The following is a 10,959-nucleotide window of genomic DNA, read 5'->3' as shown; positions in this document are numbered from 1 at the left end:
ATCAGAGGCAGAGTGGCAGTGTAGATTCTATGGTTCCTTGTTAGACAGACAGGGAGAACCGGCCTCGTGCCCCAAATGACCAGACCATTAGAGCCAGGCTTAGAAGCCAGGGCTCCTGACCTCCTGGTCCCACCCACCCACAGCTCTCTCTCCCAGCAGGGGTGGGCAGAATCTGGAGGCTTCTCCTCAAGGTGAAGGTGTGGGGGAGGGTTTCAGACTCTGAGGTTTTCTCGCCTCCATGCCACCTTTGTTTCTCAGCAGATGTGAGACCTCCTCGCTGTACGCACTGGCTGTTCCCGACAGGTCAGACAGTTTCTCAGCAGATGTGAGACCTCCTCGCTGTACGCACTGGCTGCTCCCGACAGGTCAGACAGTTTCTCAGCAGATGTGAGACCTCCTCGCTGTACGCACTGGCTGTTCCCGACAGGTCAGACAGTTTCTCAGCAGATGTGAGACCTCCTCGCTGTACGCACTGGCTGTTCCCGACAGGTCAGACAGTTTCTCAGCAGATGTGAGACCTCCTCGCTGTACGCACTGGCTGCTCCCGACAGGTCAGACAGTTTCTCAGCAGATGTGAGACCTCCTCGCTGTACGCACTGGCTGTTCCCGACAGGTCAGACAGTTTTAGGACCTTTGGGTGCTAAAGCGGCTGGGTGCTTTCCTCTCGCAGCTGCTTCAAGAGCCCCGGATCATGCTGCACCATCCCGTGTGTGCACCGTGTGTGCCTGGAGACCTCTATGTTTTAGTTCCTTTTTCTCCTGCTCCGAGGAAATAGTCCTACAAAAGCAAGTCGCGGGAAAGCTTGCTCCAAGTTCAAGAGTGACATCGATTGTGACTAGGAAGTCAGAGGGTTAGCGGGGGCCTGGATCCACTGGTCACACGGGACATGCACTCAGGAGGCCGATTGGTGATGGCATACCGTCCCTCAGTTTTCTGTCCTCACTGACCCTCTGGGACACCCTCCCAGGGAATGGTCTTTCTACAGTAGCTAATCTCATCTCCATCCTCTGAAGGCATCCCTAGAGGGCCATCTCCCCAGGTCATCCTAGACTGTGTCATGTTGACAATCTACACCAACACTGCTGGAACCCAGACTTCTTTTTCAGCTGGAACAAACAGATGCCCTTGAAGAGTTTGCAGACTGGGCCTGGGAGAGAGGAGGTGTAGGGCCTGTGGGAGTCCTAGCCTCGTACAGCCCGTCTTGAGCTGTAGCCTGAGCTCCACCTGTTGACTCTTCACCTTCTCTGAAGACACCTATCCCCATTGCAGGCCTAAGCACAGACAGAGCATGAATAAAATGTCCTGAGAGTCTTTGCTCCAGCAGTCAGCACCAGGGAGGACGCAGTCGGGGCTCATTCCCTTCTTCTGTCTTAGTCTCGTTCTCCCTGTCTGTCCCTCCCGTTCTCTCTTGAGCCTCTCCTCTTGTTCTCATTTACGCAAAGCATACACACACGGGGCGGGGCATGCATGTGCGTAAGTGCACAGGCACACAACATCTGGACTGCTCACTTGAATAAGCACACAGACATCTGTGCACACGTTCACTCTAGTCCTCCTTCCCAGGGTCCTTGGCTTCTTTTATGTGTTCACTTCTGGGAACTAGAGGACGCAGCTGAGTATGCCACCAACACCTAGGGCTTTAATGGGAATCACTGGGCCATGTCAGCCTGCCAGCACAGAGTCAGGGACTTCCTGGAGGCAAGCAGAGAAGTAATGGGCCTTTTTTGGGAACTTGCTGACTTCCGCTGTGACCCACCTGAGGCTGGGGGGGGGGGATCACTGGACAAATCTGCCTCAGGGTGAGGTGGTTACAGGAAGGAAGCCTAACTATGTGTCCCACCCATGGAAAGTTTGGAACTAGACGTCCCTAGGGTGGATGGTCATGATGACTAGGACTCTCTGCAGGACAATGGGTCGGATGAGGCCCCATCAGGTGTTCAGATTTCCTGGGTGGGCTGGGACTTTCCTGGAATACCCAACCTTCTTGACGTCTCAGGATAAAAGGTATTCCGTGGGGTGGGATGGGGTGGGGCGGGGGAGGAAGTCCTAGAGACACCAAAGGAAACATCCTGTCCTGGTGTCTGGGCTCAGGCACACAGAGCCTGTGTCCTCCATCCCCCTTGGCACACAGCCGTTACCTACCATAGCACCTGTTTTTTATGGGCTTTGCTGGAAGAGGCTCAGGTGGAGCCAAGGCAAGGGCCACTTCCTGCCGGACAGGAGCCGAAAGTCTCCAGGCCTATGCCAAGGGCCAGACTGGCCCAGCAGACCCCAGTGAGCATTTTGAATCTTGTCACCTACCTCTACCTCCTGCCAAAGAGGAACACTGATCAGTCAACCAGTCTGGCTTAAAGTATTCAGATTAACTGCCATTAAATATAACAGTAGTGAACATATATCAAGTAACACACACCTACCTACCTGCTAGGACCGTCTGAAAACATGACAAGGATGACTCAGTGGGTAAAGGCGCTTGCTGCCAACCTGCCAGAGTAACCAGATCGATTCTCTACACCCCACATGGCGAATGGAAAGAACTAGATGCTAAGAGTTGTCCTGACCTCCACAGGCATGCTGAGGTAAGCACCCCTTCATGCATATACAATCAACTATTGCACATAAAAATCATTTTAAGAAGAAAATATGGCTAATCTTTCATAATTCTTGATTTTTCATAAACTCTTGAAAATTGGCATTGCCCCTTCACCCCATCTGTGTGTGTGTGTGTGTGTGTTATTGAACACTGAACCTATGGCTTCACACATGCTATATGCCCCACTACTGAGCTGCATCCTCAACTCTTCCTCCTCTTCCTATTAAATTTTGGGATAGGGTTTTGTTAATATCCTTAGGCTGGTGGTGAGCTGCTCTGCGGCCCAGACTGGCCTGGTGCTTGCATTTAACTTCTCTCAGCCTCCTGAGGTTACAGGCTGCAACCAGGCCCACTGTGTCCATGTTCAGGTAAAGCAACTCAGGTCCAGGAAGGGTAAGTTGTTCATCAGAGTCTCATGGCTCAGATGTGCTCAGGGGTTTAGCCTTGATCACCCCCATCCATTTACCGCATAGCTATCCACTGAGCGCCCCTCTTTGCTTAGACTTGTGATTAACACAGGGTGAATATAGCAGAGCTGGGGAAGGGTGACTCACTGGCAAGGTCAGGCCTGGGGTGACACAACTGCAGGGTCAGGGATTCCCAGGTACAGTCTGTTTTAGGACTTAAGGCTTGGTCATCAGAGGAAGGCAGCAGGATCATCGGTTCCAAGACACAGGGAGCTCAGAAAGAGGAGGTGCTTAGCCATTCTGATCTCTGTGGGACCAGAGATGATTGATTGGGTGGGATCCAGCTTCTCTGCTAAGTTGGAAAGTCTGAAGGGGCAAGGTGAGGATGACAGCTTTGTCATCAGAACCATCTCAGGAAGGGCTGAGGTGTAGCTCAGTGGTGAAGTACTTTCCTAGCATGCATGGGGTGGGGGGAGGTTCTCTCACAGAGCAGCTGCTCCAGGGGGCGGAGAGCACCCACATCCTGTCCCATTACCACTACATAAACATCCACCGTTAGGACCCCCGCCATGGGGGCCTGAGGTTGAATAAGGCTGAGTTAGAACTGACTCAGTGGAAACCTCTGCCCACCGCTTTCTCCGGTGGGATGATGCGGTCAAACCAAGGAAGAACTTCCCAACTGCTGCTCCACACATGGCCAGCATGCGTGCCAAAGAGGCACTGTTGGGAGGGAACACTCATCCTGGGGCTCTCTCAGGCCACATCCTGCCCCAGAAAGGCCCTATGAGGTAATGAATGAGGGGAAACTTCAGGTCACAATAGGACCTGGACAGAGCTGCTTTCAGAATCCTTTTATTGTGTGACACTTGTTTGAAGCTGTGGACAAAGGGGGAGCACTCCACTGGAGAGCACCAGGCCTCCCTGCAGCTGGCTTCCCCACCTCTTCACAGGGACATGGGGGAGGTACAGGGGGCTTCTCTGAACAAAGACTAACTTATGTGACAACATTGCAGGCAGACATAAATAGGCAAACCAGCTTGTCAGCCAGGTCTGGCCACTCACACTTGTCCCTGGTGAGACGGTTGGCCTTCACACATTCTTTGTTGAGAGAAAAATCCACATTCAAAAAGTCACCATTGTCGAGTGATCAATCGTGCGGTTTTCATACATTCACACGACTGTGTGATCCTTCCATTCATCAATTCCGGAACATTCCCTCACTTCTAAGAAACCCCCTCCTACTGACAGTCACTTTCCTTTCCCTCCTCCCCTTTACGCTACTTCCTGTCTCTGTGAATTCGTCTGGGTCACACATCAGGCTTTTGTGTCTGCTTTCTTTCACTTAGCTTAATGCTTTCAGTGTCATCTCTGCTGAAGGACAAGTCTACCCTTCCCATCTGAGCGCGGATGACACCCCATTCGCAACTCTGTCGTATTTGGTTTGCCTACTTCCACTTAGGGCTATTAAGGAGTTATTCTGCATGAAGAGCTGGGTAAAGCTTGTGTGTGAGCATGTTTTTAATTCTTTGAGTGTCTAATTGGAGCGGGATTGTGCAATTGTTTGGTAACCCTGTTCGACTTTTGGGGGGCGGAATGCTAAATTGCTTTCCAGGGGTAATACTATTTCACATTCCCACCATCAGTGCAGCTTTCGGTGACAACACAGCCTCACTACTTCGTTTGTGTGTGTGTGTGATGGATGTGTGTGTATCACACACATGTTCCTGTGCACATTTGTGCTAGAGATAGCTATCCCCTGTTGGGAGGGAGCCAAGCTCTGAAAAAACCTTCCCAGGCTCCTGCTTGTGGGAGTGAGGGCTGAGTGACAGAGGCCCCCAGGGTCTGCACAAACTGGTTTCTCTTCTGCCTCTCTCTGTTCCGCCTTTCTTGTTCCCTTGAGACCCCGATTCTAGGGTTTAGATGATGGCAGGGCTGACTCTCAGCCAACCTGTCTTGATTCCCAGGCTGAGGGAGGGCTAGTCTGGAGTGGGAGGTCTGGTTGAGCAGGGTCAATTCTGGCTGGCCCACAAGGTTCACAGTCTGTCTTGCTTTCCAAGCACAGAGCAGCCTGGAAAGGTTTACTCAACGAACTCATGCCTTAGAGAATCAAGTTGCAGCCCAGTGGCTCTTGATTTACATCTGCCTTGACTCACAATGTCCCAGGTGAGTCACTGGTCAGAAATACTATGTTCACATAGACAGGTTTCCTTTCTTTCTTTCTTCTTTCTTTCTCACTTTCTCTTTCTCTCTCTCTGTCTGTCTTTCTGTCCCTCCCTCCCTCCCTCTTTTCTTTTTTTCTTTCTTTCTTTCTTTCTTTCTTTCTTTCTTTCTTTCTTTCTTTCTTTCTCTTTCTTTCTTTTTGCCTGTCTTCCTTTCTTCCCTCCTTTCCTTCCCCTTCCTTCCTTCCTTCCTTCCTTCCTTCCTTCCTTCCTTCCTTCTTTTTTTTTTTTGGGACATCCTATTCTCCCAGCATGCTCTTGGCTAGTAAAGGCAAAGTTAGAACTTGGAAGGTATTAAAGGTGGATCCAGCCTGATAGGGGGCTCAAGCCTTGCCTAAGCCTAGAGCCTTTTCTTTACACAATGATCAGTGGGCTCAGAGGCCACACACATCTTTAGCCTCCACTTCAAGGCCTTGGGCAGCGTAAGGCTTGCCAGGGGCCTTGAGGCTCTGTGGGGAGGTGTCTAGACACCATTGTCTTTATGTTTGGCTTGTAAAGGGTAGGGTAATGTGTTGGGAATTCTGGGCTCTGACAGAGGGACCAACCTTGCGGTAGAGAGGTGCCTTTTCTCTCCTGCCCCTGACCCCCACTCAAGACACTCAGGAGTGACTCTGGGTGCTGGAAGGCGTTCCGATGCCTCTTGTTTTTTCAAGACAGGGTTTCTGGGTAGCCCTGGCTGTCCTGGAACTCACTCTGTAGACCAGGCTGGGATTGAACTCAGAGATCTGCCTGCCTCTGCTCCCCAAGTGCTGGGATTAAAGGAGTGCACCACCACCTCTTGACTCACACCTACTCTGGTGTCCACTGCTGGTCTTTTTTCTTGTCTCAGGACTCATCTGTCCCAAGGCAGAATTCAGAGGTCCACCATGCAGAAACGTAAGTGGTCGGGGAAATTCCAGAAGGTGCTGTCTTTAAAGCACCTCCCAGCCCCAGCCTCAGGAAGGCTCACTTCCCCATCGTGTGCTCCTGTGGGGCTTCAGGGACAGTTTCTGGGTCATTAGAAAGGAGCCTCTGAGGTCTGGCTTTTCCTGGGGCCTGCCCTGGTGCTAAACACCGAGGAATTGGGGTTTTGACACTGCAAGATGCTAGTCATGGCCAAAACCCCCTCAACCCTGGTAGTTGAATGGTCTCATGCATAAGCCCCCATGTTGCCCTAGCCAGGCCTTAGTGGCTGGAAGGATTGGCCTCAGGATGACGTCAGGATACACCCATGAGGTCTGAGCTCTGTGCCTTTGGGACAAGCTCTCTAGTTAGGGTTGGGGTTCAGAACTCTGACAGGCAGACTGAAGGTTCAGGTGATTCATTTATGAAGGAAGAGGGGCCCTATTGGTATACAGGTGTTGCCAATATAGTCAAAGTGATTCTTGATTCTGTTAGCTGGGCAAGGAAATGGACAGGGAGAGGAAGGACCTTTGCTCTGAGTGTCTGGCTGCTGCAGAGGTGGGTGCAGCAGGAAGTCAGAGAGCAGTAAGAGCTCCTGAGAGGACCCTAAGGGCTCAGTCAAACATCAGGAACTTTCCTGAAACCAGCAGCTGGGCCCAGGAGAAGCCTCCAAAATACTTATACATCTGTGCATGGCCCCATCTTGCACAAAACTGGCATGAACCTCTGAGGCATCCAGGACTTCCACAGCCCCCCACCCCTATAGCAGATGGTAGCTGATTCAGCTTTTGCTTCTGTGTGGGTTTCCCGTGAGCCTGGGCCAGGGATGCCTCTCAGACTCGTTCAGCACTTGAGAGTCTCCTACTGGGATCTGTCTGCCCTATGGCCCATTTCTGCTGGCATCTGGGTAATTGTACCCTTCTTGCAGTCTCTGAATGAGCTATTGACATGTAACAAGAGGCTGTGCCCAGGAAAGAAGGAAGCCAGGTGAAGAGAACATGAGTTAAAGTCCACACCTTCCCCAGAACCATGGGCAGTCTGTCAGAGTTTGGGAACGGCCTGGGCTCCATTGTCTTTCCTCAGCCAATCTTGAAACTTCCCAGCTGAGCTGCTAACCTTCTCAAACTCAAGTTCAAAAAGGTGGACCTTGGGACTGAGGCAGAAAGTGGGGCTGGCCCAGGTCCTCCATGGCTTCAATTCCTCTTCTGAAGGAGGCTGGGCAGTAGAGAGAGAGAGCATGAATTCTGAGTCGTTTGGCTCTGCTGGGGAGCAGGCTGAATTGATAAGATGGTGAAAAGTCACATATTGCAGATTCTTCGTGACTTCTGGGCCAGCGTGTTTGACCCCCAGAGACCCGCACAAACACAGCATAAATGCCTGGTGATTTCTGCGACAGGAAGAGACTGGAAACACCCTTCACACGCCAGCAGAGAGTGCCGGCAGCAACTGTGACGTGGCCCTGTGCTGGAATACCATGCAACTGTAGAAAGGGAATGCAAATGTTTCCTGTGTATGAATTGCCAAACCACTCTGGGATTTTTGTTAAGTGAAAAAGCAAGTGCAAGTCATTTTAGAACAGAGAGAGTCATAGGTCACTAGGCCAGGGAACAGATCAGTGTGCCCAGTGTGCCTACAGCCAAGGGAGAAGGGGAGCAGCTTGGGAGATGCTCTGGGTTCAGAGAAGAAACTGAAAATTGCTAGGAACCATGGGAAACTCTCATGCTCCATACCCACTGTCTTAGTGAAGCTTGTCAACTACTTAAACAGCCCCATTTACAAATGTGGGAATGGAGCTCAGAGTCACACAGCAGAAAAAGGGCCAGAGAAAAAACCCACAAAACTGGATACTGAGCTTATGCCAAAATCACGTTGATCTTTTTTTTTTTTCCCTTTTCTTTTTCTACAGGCTCTCACTATGTAGCTATGAATGACTTGAAACTCACTATGTTGCCCAGGCTGGTCCAGAACTTATTGATAGCCACCAACCTCTGCCTCCTGAGCACTGGGATTAAAGGTCTATGTCACTACTATCCGCCACTTGGTCTCTTCTATTTTTCCCTTTAGAGTGGCTGCTGAGTGGAATGGGGTGACTGGAGAGGAGGGATGGTGGAGGCTGTAATGGAGAACCCAGGAGGCTTGTAAGATCTGGAGACTCATATGAGGATAAATGAGGCTTGTGATGTAGTCAGAGGCAGGGTGCTTCTCAAGCATGCACAGGCCTTGATCCTCAACATGGAAAAAAGAAAAGCCCTTGAGGTCTTGAGGAAGACGGTGATATAGGAATTTAGGTGTAGAATGGAGATATGTTTGGGCTCAAGAGATAAATTAGTTGTTTCCTGCTCTTCTAGAGGACCAGAGTTCAGTTCCCAGCATCCCTGTCAGGCGCTCACAACTGTCTGTAACTCCAGCTCCAGGAGATCCAGTGCCTCAGGTACCAGCATGCACATAGCCACAGGCAAGCACACATACATACAGACAACTAAAGATAAGGAAAATAGGGGCTGGAGAGATGGCTCAGTGGTTAAGAGGTCTGCTCTTCCAGAGGTCCTGAGTTCAATTCCCAGCAACCACATGGTGGTTCACAACCATCTGTAATGAGATCTGGCACCCTCCTCTGGTGTGTGGGCATACATAGAGGCAGAATGTTGTATACATAATAAATAAATAAATCTTTAAAAAAAAGATAAGGAAAATAAACCTTTACAAATAGCTAAGAGATTTTAAGACATGGGAACAAGACTTGGTGGTGAGTTGGAGAGGATGTTGTAGAAGAGGGTGGAGCCCAAGGTCCTTCCGTCTGCTCATTAATTTATTCATGTTCCAGAGTATTGATCTGGGCAACAGGTGCTGTTCCCAGAGCTGAATTTGCATTTGTTACCAAATCAGAAGTCACCCTGTCTTAAGGAGTTTCATCCCAGGTGTTGGAGATAGGCACTAAAGAGTAGGCACGGGGAGGGGCTGGAGAGATGGCTCAGTGGTTAAGAGCACTGGCTGCTCTTTCGGAGGACCTTGGTTCAATTCCCAGCACCTTCTGTAACCCTTTCTGGTCTCCATGGGCACAGTATACACACATACATGAATACACAGGTATATATCCAGGCAAAACACCCATACATATACAATTTCCAAAAAATATGATGAAGAAATACATGACTCCCTGGGCTCCCTAAAGCTGTCCTCTACCTTCTGCACATACACCGTGGAATGCCTCCATCCATGCACACAAAATAAACACGCGAATAATTTTTTTGCAAGAAGAAACATGTTAATGATCGTTAGTTAAAATCATGGGAAACCAAGACAAGTATGACTGACAGTCTCTACCAGGGAGGGGTCTAAAGTGTTAAGTGGGGTAGTCAGGAAACATTTGGAGAGATGTTGGAACAACAATGTGGAGAGGGCAAGGGAGTGAGCCCTGTAGATAGTGAGGGAGAGAAGAGGTCTGGAGGCGGAGGGGAGCAGGTCTGATGTGTTTCAGAAGCAAAAGTGTGGCAGATATCATTCCTAGCCAGCAATGTCCATCTTCTTTACTTCTGGGTCTAGAAAGGGCCACACCTCCCTCTGAGGCCAGGCTCAGTGTGAGATCCACTCTAGTGAGATAGGAGAGATAGGAGAGGAGGGGGCGGGTAACCCTTCCAGGCTGACGCACATTTGAACAGGTGAGTGATTCTGTATTCCTACATCGTCTGATAGCAGTGATGCTCCAGATAACTTGGATTCAGGATGACGTCGACTCTGTGGATATGAGAGCATGCGTAAGAAATATGTCTACTGTAAACCCTGGTCTGGGGCATCCTGAAGCAAAACCACGCTGACACTCAGGACAGGTTTTTACAGGTTGTGGGGCAAAAATAAGAGTAAAAGATGTCAACAGGGACATAGCGATCAAACCATTGCCTTCTAACTTGAGAGGAATGGGAAGCCATGGGAAAAGTTTAGGCAGGAGGGAGATGGGACCCCATAGCATCTTACTGGCAGCAAGCCAAGACTGACTGGGGCAGCAGCAGCCAAGGTCGAAGCAAAGATGCTGTCAAGAGCCTCTGAGATGGACCAGATGGGAAAGGATGATGACGATGGCATGGTCTAAAGTGGTAACAGTGGCCAGACGCTGTGTCCTTGAACACCTATCAATGGATTAGAGAGGGAGAGGAGACCAAGGTGTTCCCACAGCTTTTGGTCAGAGCAAGAGGAAGGAGAGAATTGGGCTGGTGGGGAAGTAGGGATGAGGGAGAGGCTGGAGCACTGCAGTTGGAGCACTAGAGCAACTCACTCGAAGGCCCACAGCCGATGGAGGGCAGGTGGTCAGGCATGAGCTTTGGAAGTACATACCTGTTAGAAGATACTGCACATGCCTCCCGCACCAAGGCCATGATGGGGGCAATACAGGTAGGACAGAAGGGGCGTGTAATAAGAACCTGGAGGTGATACCTAGTATGAACTAGCTTTATCTTGTCTGGAGCTACAGGCCTGAGGCCTCAAGGGTGCAGGAGCAGGGGTAGGCAGGGGAGGGGAAGGTCTGCCCCCATGAGAGGAGAAAACTAGAGAAGAAAGGCCAGGATAAAGTCCTGGGTGGGGCATCTCTGAGGGAGGCAATGGAGGAAGGAGAAGCAAGAAGGGCCCGGTAGGCGGAGTGGCCAGGGAGGAAGAGTTCTGACTGGGCCTCTAGGAATCCAGGAGGCCATGTGGGTGAACAATCTGGGAAGAGTGGCCTAGGGGTGGGTATGATGCAGAAGATCTGTGCCCCATGTGGGCTGAACAGTGCCAGGCGAGCAGTGGCATAGAGGCTGTTTGGCCTTGGTGGGGTGCAGAGGGAGGCGGGTGATGGGGGCAAGCGGTGATGAGGCTGAAGACAGCAGTA

At 50.7% G+C, this 10,959-nt stretch overlaps 1 long non-coding RNA gene across 2 annotated transcripts; it reads left to right on the top strand.

Annotated features, from left to right (window-relative positions):
• Positions 1-205: 205 nt before the first annotated feature.
• Positions 206-8,089, top strand: LOC142845990 (uncharacterized). 2 transcript variants are annotated; one of them, XR_012910010.1, is made up of 4 exons: positions 206-2,004; positions 2,429-2,579; positions 5,058-5,163; positions 6,049-8,089. It is a non-coding gene; the product is annotated as an uncharacterized LOC142845990 (long non-coding RNA). The 2 variants fall into 2 exon arrangements; XR_012910011.1 differs by having other exon boundaries at positions 5,058-6,095; positions 7,413-8,089.
• Positions 8,090-10,959: the final 2,870 nt, after the last annotated feature.

The sequence above is a fragment of the Microtus pennsylvanicus genome, chromosome 3 (genome assembly GCF_037038515.1).
Source record: "Microtus pennsylvanicus isolate mMicPen1 chromosome 3, mMicPen1.hap1, whole genome shotgun sequence".
In the NCBI taxonomy this organism is placed as follows: domain Eukaryota; kingdom Metazoa; phylum Chordata; class Mammalia; order Rodentia; family Cricetidae; genus Microtus; species Microtus pennsylvanicus.
Note: the sequence above shows the minus strand (reverse complement) of the source record. Positions and strands in the feature narration are given on the sequence as shown.